Genomic DNA, 14,687 nt, shown 5'->3' on the forward strand with positions numbered 1-14,687 from the left:
CACAAATTCTTACTCTTGCTCCCCAGGAGGTCTGAAAACTATCACCTTCCTATGACAGTCGATCACAACATAACTGGAGAACAACCAATCCATCCCAAAAATGACATCGAACCACGACATGTCATATACAATAAGATTTACAGGTAGCAGCTTTCCCTAAATTTCCACTTGGCAGTCTACCAACATCTTCCTACAGAAAGATACACTCCCAGATGGCGTAGTAACAAATAACACATCATTCTTGTCTCGGGTCTCAACCTCACATCATCCAACAAAACTCACAGATACAAAAGAGTGGGTTTCACCAGAATCAAACAAAACAAAAGCTTTATTCGAAAGCAATAATAAGGTATCTGTCACCACGTTCCCTGCATGCTCAGCGTCCGCTGGAGTAAGAGAATATACTCTGGCCGGAGCTGTATTCGTCTGAATGGTTCCTCGAGGTATCTGATTGCTTCCTTGGTTCCCACTAATTGCAGGCACATCTCGCCTCAGTGCACGACAATCACGAGACATGTGGCCTGGCTGGCCACAGTTGTACCAGTTACCCCCAAATGACCGACACTCACTCTCGTGCCACCTATGGTATCTGGTACAATGACCACTAGTCTGGTTCATCTGAGAGGTGCTCAGTATTCTGTCGGTAACCCGAGCCCTTGTTCCTCTTCTTCCACAATCCCTGATGAGATCCTATATGAGAACCAAAAGGTACTATCCTCTTCCTCGATTCCTGATCTACCCCATCCTCTTGGATACCAGTCTTAATCATGGTGGCTTTATCCACCAACACCGAGAACTTGCGGATCTGAAGCATATCCACCAGTCTGTGGATATCCTTCCTCAAACCCTTCTCGAACCTCCAAGTCTTCTTATACTCGCTCGAGATCAAACATGGTGCAAATCGGGACAGCTCTATGTACCGAGCCACATAGCCCTGCACTGTCATACTCCCCTGAGTTAGAGCAGAAAACTCATCTTCCTTCACATCATATACGGAAGCTGGGAAGTATTTGTCAAAGAACACCTCCTTAAAACGACTCCACGTCATCTCCTCAAGACCACCTCTTTGCTTCTCCAGTAGATTCACTACAGTCCACTATCGACCCGCCTCCCTAGACAATTGGAAAGTAGCATAGAGGACTCGTTGCCTATCCGTGCAGTGCAGAACTTTTAGAATCCTCTCAGTCTTCTCCACCTAATCCTCTACTGTCGTAGGGTCAGGTCCTCAAGAGAACGTCAAAGGATGTATGCGTGTGAACCTCTCAATGGTGCACCCTGCAGCAGTAGGAGAGTGCTCGCTTTTCCTCACACTCCGCCCGATCTCTCGCAATACCTGCCTCGTCAAACCTCGAGGCACAGAAGGAGACTCATAACTCGCAATCTCTTTGGAGCCACTTCCCAGGTTATTATCCTTGGGCTCCATTTTGTAACACAATAGGAATCTATCAATATCCCTACAACATATACAGTTAACACAATGATCTACACTAATCGTGTTAACTACTCCTTGTCAAGTCTAGGTCTGTCCTATCACGCCGATACGAAAGTCATCAATGATCTGCCCTGCTTTTACTGGAATCGTCATCCTAGGAAAAACACGGAATACGGTCGACAAATCCTGGTCTAGCAACCGAACAACCCTAAGCCAACTCTACCCATATCCATATCCTATACTCTGGTATGTACTCACAACTAAGCCTAACCAAGTCTACAAGATCTAGTAACCCGGTTAGCTATGATACCAAGCTTTCACGCCTCAAACCCCAAAATGGGACTCAAGGGTGAAAATGAAATCTAACATGTCCCTGTATCAGATAAAAACATCCAAAGATACAGTACAAAGGATGCGGGTCCGACCCCATGGGGTTCCTAGGCACCCTAAAAACATCCAAACACAATCACATACGTAGCGAAAAAAGGTCATTCTATATATACATATGCAGTACCATACCAGAGTTTATACAAGAGCAAAAACAAGCTCTAACAAAATGTACAAACGGGTGCCCAAATACATCTCAAAATGGCAACCCACCAAAATACAGTCCTAACACTTACCCAAGCGCTAGCCGCAGTACATCGGCCACTACGCTCCCTACACCAGGTCGCTAGTTTTGGTTACTTGAAAGACCTATAAAAATGTACGTACAGTAGGCGTAAGACACCTCTCAGTAAGGAAGAACATAGGTTATATCGGTGTGTGACATTTAAGTGTTATCATGATGCAACATACACGTAGTTAAATGCAATCCAATACTCGTTACATAGTGCATACATGCACACACACACATACACGTGATCAACAATCCTGGTGCCGTCACACCCATCGGCCCGAAGCCGACCCGTGACATACAGCGTTGGCCTGTAGCCAACCCACGAACATGGCGCCACTGGCACATGGCTAGTCCACGACTCCCATGGCATCGTATTGGCGCTAACTGGCGAATCCACACCCTTCGACCTGATCTTCCGGAATAAGCTCACGCCCTCGGATATAGAGCCGGACACTCTTGCCTATACGGCAGGAGGTAAACACACGCCCTCGGATATAGAGTCGGACACTCTTAGTACTTGGAAGAATTTCGGAACCACATTCCTACTAGCGTTTCAACATATCATACACTCATGCATGCTCATATAACCAAACAAACCACACCCATTTGGTAATCTAAATCATGGTTTTCCAAAAAAATACAGTTTAAATAAATCAAAACATGACCATCCCTATAACATAGTATAAATCAACATATACCCTTGGTTTTCAATAAAACCAGAGATGCAGTCCGTCGCCTCCTTTTTCCCAAAACTGTAATAATGAAAAACCCATAGTTTTTCCGTTTATATCCCCCCAAATGAGTAGCCAAAACACACACAGGACTGTGAACCACAGTTCCACCGAATCCAATTTCAAAAATAACCAATATAAACATAGTTCCCCTCACCTTTTCCCTGAATAGTAAATCTTAAACTCCAAGGTCCCTAAACAGCAAACCGAGTTCCAAAACCTACAATCAACAGTACAGAATATACTCAAAACATAGTTTCCTACAAAACTACCAGATCATAATTTAAAACCGAGCCTTACCTCGATTTTATGCCAAAACCCAAAAATCTCTGAAATGGGATTTCGATCCATAGAACTTGTAAAGAATCCTTCCACAATTCTCGTGGTAACTTCAGATTCACGATTCTAGCGACAAACAGCGAAGAAATCTAGAGAGAGAGAGAGAGAGAGAGAGAGAGAGTAGGGAGAGTTCTAGAGAGAGAGAGATAAGATTTGAAGTTTTTAGTGAAGAAGTAAAGGAATTTGATATTTATAGCCCTTTGACTTGGGCAAACTCGTCGAAGAAATGGTGCCTTCGTCAACGAGGCCCTATAGTATTCTCGTCGACGAGGTGGGGAATTCATCTACGAATCCTGATATTCTCGGTTTCTGAAACTCCTCAGCTTCTCCTCGTTGAGGAGTCTCTGAATTTCGTCAACGAGAAGGACAAAGACTTCGTCGACGAAATCTGGCTTCGTCGACAAGGCCTACTCTTTACCAAAATGCCCCTCTCTTTACATTTTAAACCCACTTATCACGGGTCGAGTTCTTAGACTTTTACATCTCTAGTACCCTCATATGTGACCTCTAACTTATCCCATATCTCCTTAGTAGATGAACATGCCATAACTCTATTAAATTCATTCACATCAAAACCACAATACAAATTATTCATGGCAGTAGCATTTAAACTAACAACTTTCATATCATCATCAGTATATTCCTCTTCAGTCTTAGGTCTAGTTTCACCTTCAGTTTTCATAGGAACATAGTTTCCCTTAGAGACAACTCTCCACACTTTCTAGTCAATATTTTCAAGATAGATGTGCGTACTCTATTTCCAGAAGGTGTAATTGACACCACTGAAAATCGGAGGGTATGTGGAAGAGGGTCCCTCAGGGAAAGGGGTTATAGTGCTAAGCAACTAGGCTCTGATATCAATTGTTAGCTTTCCTATAATCCCAAGAGGGGGGGTGAATTGGTATTTTAAAATTTAATCCCCTAGGTCAATCCACTAGCAGTAGTATTACACAAGCCTAAGGTCGATCTAGTGCATACAAAAAAATCAGTATATACATATTTAGTGGAAATTAAACTGCACAAGAGATTTAATGAATAATGCACGATAAAGCATTAAATAGAGACAACACTAGAAATGTCATCGAGGTTCGGCAAACTACCTACGTCCCCATCTTGGCTCACAAGTACAAAGATTATACTATAGGCTCACTTAACGGGTGGAGCAGTACCTAAATACAACCAGGTCAATTAGCACAGGACTGACCTCAACCTTTACAACCAACCCTTCCATGCTGGATTACCGCCCTCTCAGGTCATGCCTGAAATACAACAATATTTTAATACAAATCAGGTACAGTGATTGTGCTTCTTAATCAAGCAAATATGTACCAATGACAATCAATCAAACGCACATCAACAATATAGGAGTTGTAAGCTCGGTGATTTGATTATGTGCAAACAACACTCAGTAATGTATAATCTCAAATATGCACAAGAGTGTTCAAACAAGCTATTCTTTGAAACAAGATATAATAAATCTCAATATTAAATTAGGGTTTCAAAGATGCTGGTAAGAATATTCAAACAAACTCAAAATTATTTTCCTCAATGTAATAAGCACAAGAGTTGTTTGAAATCGAGCTTGTAAAACACTTTACACACAAAAACTATTGCTTAAGGGATCTTGTAAAAACAATGCAAAGATCCTCAAGCTAATGAGTTTTCTCCACACTAGATTTATCAAGTTAAATCCGTGGGAAAACTCTTGTTTTACTCTCAAAATCAAATACAATCAACTATAACACAAATGAGAGTTTTAAGCAATCTAAAATGAAGCACTAGCACATTAGGAACTCTCACAATACTTGGATGATCAAAGAAACGAGTGTATAAGAGTATTTGGAAGTAGTAATAGCAAAATAGGCTTTGTAAATTTAAGAGAGTTTTTTGCTAATGATCTTGCTAATCAAACTCTAATCAAGACAAATGAATGAGTATATATAGACAAGAGGGGAAAATTAGCCCTTGGGGACACGCTGGTAATTTTTAAAATTGTTTGAATTATGTTTAAAACATTAATCCCTCATTTAACCTTAATTACTTGTGGTAAAATTAAGCCAACCTGAGACTTTCGATCGACTGAACTTATAGATCATTCGCCCAAATAGACATAATGGAAAAAGTAGGTTTTCCATGTTTGGGTGCCCAAATATATATATTCGGGTGGCTGAACCAGGTGATTTTTCAAACTGATCGAGGTTCGGTTGCCTGTTCCTGAGTTTGGTAGCCTGAACTCCTCAGTTTGGTAGACCGAAGCTATTTTGAACGTAAATGTTCTGTAGCCCGAATTGTTGGGAAAAGTTCGAATAGGATTTCGGTCGACCTAGGAAGATGTGCTCTTTTGAGTTCGGTCGCCTGAAGTCAAGTCAACGTGCTAACTTTTCCACGGTTCAGTCGACCAAGGCAAATATACTTGTCAAGTTCAGTAGCCGAAAACCTCATGATTTTTGGACTAAGGTCCTATATTCATGTGCATTCAAGTGTGAGAACCTAAGGGCCATTATAGGGTCATTTGAGCTTGCAATTACCTATATGCATAACATGCAGAGATTATTATAGACCCATTTAAGATTAAATTAATACAGACCCAATAATATTACAACAAATGATATATATGTTGTGTCTTCATAATTCTTCAATTTGCTGCATGCTATCAATGTGATCCAGCTAGTATGATCCTGCACACAAACTTGAAAGTCATCAAATACAAAGAGTATTTGTCATTATCAAAATCGAAAATGACCTATAAGATCAACACATCTCCTATGGCTATTTCTGCAAAACAACACTAGCAACTTCCTAAGTTAATCAAGTATGAACAATGTTCAAACTTGGATTTTGGTACTGGCTTAGTCATCATATTAAAGGGATTATCTTCTGTTGGAATTTTCTTTACTTCTATTTCACCACTAGAAATAATATCCCTCACAAAATGCATCCTAACATCTATATGCTTGGATCTATCATGATAAACATGATTCCTAGCCAAATGAATAGTGCTTTGATTGTCACAATAAATTATGATGGTTCCATTATACATTCCTAACTCTAGACACAATCCTTTTATCCATATAGCCTCCTTAAAGGCTTCAATCATGACTATATATTCAGCCTCCATGATAGACAAAGCTACCATTGACTGCATGTGTGATTTCCAACTAATAGCACTACCCAAAAAAGAAAAGACCATACTAGACAAAGACTTCCTAGTATCTAGATTTCCAGCATTGTCAAAATTTACATATCCTTTTAACCCTATTTCATAATGCATATCCCTTTTTCCGAATATTAACCCTTACTGTTTTGTTCCAGACAAGAATTGAAAATTTTGTTTCAAAGCATGCCAATGTGGTTTTCCAGGTTTGCTCATAAATCTGCTCACTTGACTTACAGCATAAGATAGATCAGGTCTAGAACATACCATAGCATACATTACACTATCAACCATACTAGCATAATGTATTCTATTCATAAACAGTGACTCATTTTTATTTTCAGGATACTATTTTCTAGACAATTTAATATGGTGTGCAATAGGAATAGAAGTAGGTTTAACATGACTCATTCCAAATCTTTTTAACACCTTTGAAATATAAGAATTTTGAGATAAGTAGAGAATATTTTTATCCCTTTCTTTAGTTATTTCCATACCAAGTATTCTTTTAGTAGGGCCTAGATCCTTCATTTCAAATTCTGATTTAAGCATGCATTCAACTTGATTTAACGTATCCAAGTCTCCACAAGCAATCAACATGTCATCAACATATAATAGCAAATATATATATATATATATATATATATATATATGACATTTATCACATGATTTATAATAGACACAACCATCATAATTTCTTCTACAAAAATCATTTTGAATCATGTAAGAATCAGATCTTTTATACCCTTGTTTAGGTGATTGTTTCAACCCATATAAAGATTTCTTTAATAAGTATACATGATTTTTATTCAATTCCGTATCAAAGCCCTCGAGATGTTGCATATAAACTGTTTCTTCTAAATTATCATGCAAGAAAGTAGTTTTAACATCAAGTTGTTCCAAATGCAAGTCATTTACAGCAACAAAAGACAATATAATTCTAATTGAACTTTGCCTCACAACAGGAGAAAATATTTCATTATAATCTACCCCTTCCCTTAGTGTAAATCCCTTAGCCACTAGCCTATCTTTATACCTGTAGCCTAGCTTTATACCTAAGCAGTTCAATTCTAGGTATTCCCTCTTTCCTCTTAAAGATCCACTTGGATCCTATGAGTTTCTACTTTTCCAATCTAGGCACCATCACCAATGTCTTATTCTTGTTTAGAGACTCCATTTCTTATTAAATTGCAAGAATCCATTTCTCAGCCTTTTTACTTTCCATGGCCTCTCTAAAAGTATTATGCTCCACCTCAATTTCTATTTCAGCAACAGAAAGAGCAAAAGTTGTCATATCAGCTTCCTTATACCTTTGAAGAGGTCTTATGACCCTCCTTTCCCTATCCCTTGCTAGAAGGTAGGTTTTACTTGATCCAAAGATTTTTGTTTCTGAGTTTTGCACGTCAGAATCTACAGCATCTATTTCTGAACAGCTATAAGAAGTGGAGGGTTGTTCCACCTCAAGCTGCAGGTCATTGATATTAGAGTGCCTAGAAATATCATCTGAAATTTCTGATTTTCCCCCCATGGCAGTTTCATTAAAAACTACATCCCTACTAATAATTCATCCTTGCTTTATGGGTTATGTAACCCAGAGCTTATCGCCTTTAACCCCCTCTGGGTATCCCACAAAAATGCATTTAATAGACCTAGGCTTTAATTTATCAATTCTAATGTAGGCATAGGCTATGCACCCAAACACTCTTAATCCTTGATAATTAGCTGCCTTACCAGACCAAATTTCTTGAGGGGTTTTAAAGTTGAGAGCTGAGGAAGGGGGCCTATTAATAAGGTATACAACAATGGCCACAACCTTTGCCCAAAAGGTCTTGGGTAGACCTGAAGTGGCTAGCATACATCTTACCCTTTCAAGAATAGTCATATTCATCCTTTCAACTAATCCATTTTTTTTGGGGAGTTTCCCTAACAGTCCTATGTCTAGCAATGCCCTCAGCTTTACAAAATTCAGAAAATTCATTTGACAAGTATTCCAATCCATTATCTGTTCTCAGTGTTTTAACTTTTCTTCCAACCTGAGTTTCAACTAAAGTTTTCCATTCTTTAAACTTCTCAAAAGTATCATTTTTATGTTTTAAGACATACACTCATATTTTCCTAGATAAGTCATCTATTATTGACAAAAAATACCTAAAACCACCATGAGAACTAACCTTAGCAGGCCCCCACAAGTCTGAATGTATGTAATCAAGAGTCTGTTTTGTGGTGTAAGTGAACTTCTTAAAACTAATTCTAGTGGACTTACCCAAGACATACTCCTCACAGAATGACAATTCCTCAAGTTTCCTATCCCCAAGCAACCCCTGTTTCTCTAGCTCTTTTAGGCCCTGTGGGCTAACATGTCCTAGCCTCTTGTGCCACAAGGAAACCTAATTTTCTACCCTGTTATTAATAGGTGAAGTCTCACCTATCATTGTCTTTCCTACCAAGGTGTACAGCCCATTCTTTAACAACCCTTTCATCACTACAAGTGAACCTCTACGTACTCTCAGACTACCTCCTTCAGACTTAAACGTGTACCCTGTCTTATCTAATCTACCAAGAGAAATCAAGTTTCTCTTTAGCTCAGGTATGTACCTCACATCTCTTAGCACTCTTTCAATCTCATCATGCATTAGAAGTCTCACTATCCCAATACCTTGTATTTTACAAGACTTATTGTTTCCTAGGAGAACATGACCTCCTTCTAAACATGTAAAGGACTCAAACCAGTTTTTTAATGGACACATGTGGAAGGAACATCCTGAGTCTAATATCCATTCTTTCCTAGAATCTTTCTCAGAGATGTTCAACACTTCTGCACTATCATATCCATCTAAAACTACAGCTGCCTTGCCCTTTGGTTTAGAGGTGGTGGCATTGGAAGCCTTTTTTCTTTTAGGCCAGTTCCTCGTAAAGTGCCCTTCCTTGTGATAGGCAAAACACTTTAGTGCTTTGCTTTTAGACTTTGATCTAGACCTCTTGCCTTTTCCTTTCTTGTCCCTCTTTTTAGACCTACCCCTCGCATTTAACCCTTCCCCTGACCCTGTTTTGGACTCAAATTTGGTGTGCAATTCCCTAGAGTGCAAAATTGCTTGCACATCTTCTAAAGTTAAGCTCTCTCTCTTATACATCATAGTTTCTTTAAGATTATCATATGTAGAATCAAGAGAACTCAATAAAAGAATTTCCTGGTCTTCTTCCTCTATACAAATATCAATATTAGCAAGATCCAAAAGAATTTTATTAAACTCATCTAAATGTTCATCAATAGATGTTCCAAGGGTCATCTTAAAGGTATAGAGTCTAGTCTTCTTATGGAGTCTATTTGTTAGGGATTTTTTCATGTGCAAACTTTCTAACTTTAGCCAGACTCTAGTTGTCATATCCTCATTGGAAACTTCCCTAAGTGCTTTGTCTCCTAGGGACAAGACTATGGCACTATGTGCCTTCTGGAGGATTTCGGGCTTCACTTTGTCGATTGAGGGTAAACTTGGTTTCCCCTCTTGTGAAGTGGAAGCCCCCTTTTTTGTCTCCAAGAAGGGCCTCCTCAAGCCCCTGTTGTGCCAAGATGGCACGCATCTTAATCCTCCATAAACCAAATTCATTTTTACCGATGAATTTTTCTAACTCAAACTTGGCGGTCCCCATCACAAAGTCAGACTTTGATACCACTTGTTGTAAGATATGTCTGGTTGCAGATTATTTATTTACAAATTTTAAATAAATCTTATTTATGGAAATCAGACAACCAAAAAACACAAACTGAAACCTGTTTATTCGCCAAACCTGATCAAGAAAAACTTCTCTCCACCGTACAACCACAATGAAATATGCAGCAATCACACACACACACACCCGATCCAGTAAGATTTACAACAATATAAATATACAAGATCAACACAAGAAATCATGCAAGAGATTTACGTGGTTTGGCCTAAAAATTTGCCTACGTCCACGGTAGGAACTCACCTTCGAAGATGCTTTACTAATGGTGGAAATAAATTACAAATACGCAGATCTTACCTTCATTTGGACTTACCAATTTCCTCTCCAAGAACTAGCCCAAGAACAACCCCAAGAAACCTAACCCTCTTCACCCACGCCAAGAGCTCTCGACCTCTCTCTTGCCTTTCATTGACTCTACTGAAATCCCCAAAATCTAAGATCTACTATCTTGATTCTAGCCTATGTCGTGCATGAACCAGCGTTGGAAATGGGTTCTATTCTGTGCGCCTACAAGCCCAACCCCTCCAGATCTACTCCCAATTTGCTTGATGTCTGTGCGTGTCCTAACGTACAAAACAAGAAACCCCACCCTTGATTTTTCCTAACTGCTATGCGTCACGGACCCCCAAAATGGGACTCAAGTAAGGGCCGTGTGGCACTCGATGAGAGCTCTCCCTCGACAAGTCAGCTAAGTCTCACACGTTCAAGCCTGCAATCACGAGCACCTGATGAGTCTCAATACTTAAGAAAACCAAGGAACAATAGGATATCACACAAGCAATATATTCTTATACACCGAATAAGACTATAACAATCAGAGACATCACAATCCAAGGCAACAAAACACCACAATGAAAAGGACTACTTGTATTATTCAACTACAAGAGAATAATCATACAAACGATAACATAGATAATCATATATTCATTCCAAATCCCTGGAGAATACAATTATAGTAGTATCTCACTCCCCATTTTCCCCATTACATTGTCACTCCTTAACATCCTCCCCCACTCATTTTATCGATGTCCTCATCGATGTGTTGTAGAAGGGCTTCTCACTCTGCTGATGTCGAAGTAGATGTCGTTGACTATGAATTTCTGAAATCTTCAATCTTCTGTATGGCATGCTGAAGGTTTTCTTCCTTTTCCCAACTATTCTCTTCTTCCCCCAACCCCAACCACTGAACCAAAAATTGTTGTTGTTGACGACCATCTGCATTGACGACTCTGTCTGCAATGATCTCTCGGACTTCCTTGTTGACAGGCTGCTTACTGGAAATTGTTGATCTCCTTAACTTTTGTCGGTGCGGATCTGCTTCATCCGTGTGGAATGGCTTTAAATTGCTTACATGAAACATAGGATGGACTGGACATCTGTGGCTTTTCATCCACTCAGGTTGCTCAAGCCGATAAGATGCATGTCCCACCTTCTCGATCACTCTGATTGGACCTTCGTAACAGCGTAACAACCTTTTATCCTTGTCGCGAAGAAATCGAAATGTCTCCGACGGCACTTTTACAAGAACCAGATCTCTAGCTTCAAACTGTTGTGGTCGTCTCCCTTTGTCAGCCCATTTCTTCATGCGCTTCGATGCTTTTTCTAACTGAGCTTGGGTGACTTTGATATTTTGCAACCAATTTTTCGTGAATTAGTATGCTTTTGGGAAATTTCCTGTGTATGGACCATCTAGAGTGTGTGGGAGAGTTGGTTGTTGACCTGTCACAATCTCAAAAGGGCTTTTATTAGTGGCAGAAGATTTTATAAAGTTGAAACAGAATTGTGTCATGTCCAATAAAGTAACCCAATTCTTCTGATTGGAGTGAACAAAATGTCACAAGTATTCTTCCAGCATCCCATTAAAATGTTCGGTCTGACCATCTGTCTGTGGGTGATAGCTGGTGGACAGATTAAGGTTTGAACCCATCAAGAAAAAGAGTTCACCCCAAAATCCCCCCGTGAATCTAACATCCCTATCATTGATTAGGCTTTCTGGAACACTCCAATATTTCACCATATGCTTGAAGAATAGTTGAGCTGTCTTCTCTGCTGAACATGGCTTCGAGACTGGTACAAAAGTTGTGTACTTAGAGAACCGGTCAATCACCACCAAAATTGTGTCATACTCCTCTACTTTTGGCAACGAGGAAATGAAGTCCAAAGAGACACTCTCCCATGGCTTGGCAGGCACTAGCAATGGCTCAAATAAACCTGAGGTCTTCTTTCTTTCTACTTTGTCTTGTTGACAGATCAAGCAAGTTTTGGTATAACTCATCACATCATCTTACATATTCAGCCAATAATACCCCTGTGTAATCAATGCCTGAATTCTTCGCCATCCCATATGACCAGCCCATAACATATCATGGCACTTTTTAGTAAGGTTTTCCTCAAGTTTCCAGCTTTGGGCACATAGACTCTCCAGCCTTTAGTCATTATCAGTCCATCTTCTACCTAGAATTGTCATGTCTTCCCTTCATCTATTAGTTTGCTTAGTGACTGCGCCTACTGGTCTGTACTTAAATGTTCCCTGTTAAGATTCTTCAAAGGTAATGCCACCCTATTAGTTGATAGATGATTGATGAGTTTCAATGCTGCCAATTCGATTTTTCTACTTAAAGCATCGGCCACTTCATTCGTATTCCCTACTTTATATTCAAAATCAAAATTAAATTCAGCTAGCTTCTCCTGCCAACGGGCTTGCTTGGACGTTAGTCCAACTTGTGACAAATAGTGAGTAACTGCCACATTATCGATTTTTACAACAAATTTGGACCCCAAGAGATAGTGTCTCCACACCCGAAGACAATGTACCACTACGAGAAGCTCCTTTTCTTGTGCTGTATAGTTCCATTCGGCACCCGATAATTTTCTACTTTCAAAAGCAACTGGATGCCCTTCCTATAAGAGAACTCCCCCTAATGCAAAGTCTGAGGCATCTACTTGCATTTCAAATGGCTTTGTCACATCAAGAAGGATTAGCACAGGATCTTCTACAATCTTTTCCTTTAATTCAACGAATGCTGATTGGCACTCTTCTGACCACCCCCATGGTACCCCCTTCCTTAATAAATTTGTTAACAATACAACTCTTCTAGAGTACCCCTCTATAAACTTTCGATAGTAGTTGGCTAGGCCCAAGAAAGATCGCAGTTCTCTAACAGATGTAGGTGCTCGCCACTCCTTGATGGTTTTTACTTTAGCTGAATCCATCCGTGTCTGGCCCTCCTTAATGATATGCCCCAAGAATTTAATACGCTTTTGAGCGAAAGCACACTTCTCCTCTTTTACATTTAACTGATTTTCTTTGAGTTTTTGAAAAACCTTCCGAAGATGATTTTTATGTTCTTCTAAGGATGCGCTAAACCATTATGTCATCAAGGTAAACAACCATAAACTAATCAAGGTAGTCTTGAAAAACCTTATTCATTAGAGAACAAAAGGTAGCGGGTGCATTTGTTAGTCCAAAAGGCACGACAAGGAATTCAAATGCTCCATACCGAGTGACACAAGTGGTCTTCAGTTCATCTCCCTCAACAATGCGCACTTGATGATATCCCGACCTCAAGTCCAGTTTCGTGAAATATCAAATTGTACTCAACTGGTCAAAAATATCAGCAATCAGTGGAATGGGATACTTGTTGCACACCGTCACCTTATTAAGAGCCCGATAATCTACACACAAGCGCAAACTACCATCTTGTTTCTTTTGAAATAACACTGGGGCCCCAAAAGGTGCTTTTGAAGGACGGATGAACCCTACTGCAATAAGATCATTCAATTGCCTTCTAAGTTCAGCTACCTCCGGCGGCGCCATTCGATAAGGGGCACGTGCTGGCGGCTTTAGTCCTGGAAAAAGTTCAATTTCGTGGTCAATCTGTCGTCGAGGTGGTAAAACCCTCGGTAGCTGTTCCGAGATCACCTCCTTGAACTCTTCTAAAACTTCCTTAATCTCAAGTGGATATTTCCCTACCTCTGCATCTTCTGAGACTATCGGTAGAACCACGAAAGAAGATTCTCCCCTTTTTACTCCCTTTTTGAATTGGAGGCTGAAAGCAACTTCCACTTATCTAAATTGTTGTAGGCTGCGGGGACCGCACAAGGTGCACTTCCCATTATCACAAGACAATTTGCAGCTGGGATTGGCATTGAGCGCGTCACTTTAAGAAAATCCATCCCCAATACCACATCAAAGTTGTCAAGGGGTGCCACAGTGAAATCAATTGTTCCAGGCTAGGATCCCATTTGGCATGCCACTTTAGGTGCCACCCCCATCATGGTTAACGCTTGAGAATTCACTGCTTTAAACTTGCCCACATCCTTATCTACTTGCAATTCTAACCGTTGAGCTTCAGAATGAACAATGAAATTATGGGTGGCCCCTGTATCAATCATGGCCTTGATTTTCTTTCCATTCGAAAGTAGATAAACATACATTAGTCCCTTCTCCTGAGACTTGTTGTTAATTACTTGACGCTCTAATGCCTCCAAAAATCTCAATGCTCCCACCATATTCGGTTGTTCTTCTGGGGTTGCTGTCGGGGTTTCTATTTCCCCTCTAAGGGCCTTTATAGCATTCAAAGTCTTACGGTCAGGGCACTCTGCCACTCGATGTGGTCCCATGCAAAGAAAACAAGAGACCGGTCGACGCTCTCCACCCCCCGTTCGCCCACCCCTCCACTCCTT

The sequence above is a fragment of the Malania oleifera genome, chromosome 4, assembly GCF_029873635.1.
Source record: "Malania oleifera isolate guangnan ecotype guangnan chromosome 4, ASM2987363v1, whole genome shotgun sequence".
NCBI lineage: Eukaryota > Viridiplantae > Streptophyta > Magnoliopsida > Santalales > Ximeniaceae > Malania > Malania oleifera.